We start from the raw sequence: 883 nt of genomic DNA on the forward strand, positions 1-883 counted from the left end.
TCTGTACTGTAGAGGACGATACCCAAAGCTTATATCCTGTGTATTCGTCACCAATAACTCAGTCTATAAAGGGTCTAGAAGAAGATGCAGAGCAGTGCTGAAGGTCTGAACACAGAAGAAAGAGTAATAGAAAGATCTTTTCAACTTAAACTCTTCTGTGTGGTTCATTGGCCGTAACAGTGCAAGTAACAGTGTATATTTCTATATTTAAGTGTGACATGAGCTCCTTTTTATTCTATTACCTATCATTGCCTCTCTATGCCTTTCCTGATCTTTTTCTGCGAAATGCCAGTTGACAGGTTCACTGCTTCTAAAAATAGCGTGCAAACAGTAAACTAAGTTTTGCATGCAGAAGTAAGGTTTTATTTGGGGATTAAGGAAGTAATTAATCTCCTTAAGGAAATCAAATGCTCTCCAGACTGCTACATACAACATTTGCAGACACACTAATCTAGAGGACAGTTCTAAAAGCATGGTTTTAAAACAACTTGTGTTAAAATACCATTTCCATAACTGAAAGTCATAGGCATATCTTTCTTTAAAATGTTCTAAACACAGTTCTGTCTCTACATTTGCATAGCTGTCACATCAGTGCACACACAGGAGACGTGAGAAGCCAGGACAGCACCGTGCAGGAAAAGCCATTTGCAAAGGTGCTGTGCTAAGGACTGACCACTTCTATGTGCATTTCCATGTATGGACTATGTGTATTGGGTTTAAATATTGAGCTATGCCTTGTTTTTAAAAAGAAAAGCAACAACTCCTCTCAGGTAATATTATCTTTTGATAGGTCTAGAGAACCATGTGTTGGTTTTAAAGGCTGCAGAAGAGGGGGCTCTATTAAAAGGCAGTGCAACCCATGGATACCCAAACACTGACCTTA

The sequence above is a fragment of the Calidris pugnax genome, unplaced genomic scaffold (assembly GCF_001431845.1).
Source record: "Calidris pugnax isolate Ruff unplaced genomic scaffold, ASM143184v1 scaffold74, whole genome shotgun sequence".
NCBI classification, from domain to species: Eukaryota; Metazoa; Chordata; class Aves; order Charadriiformes; family Scolopacidae; genus Calidris; species Calidris pugnax.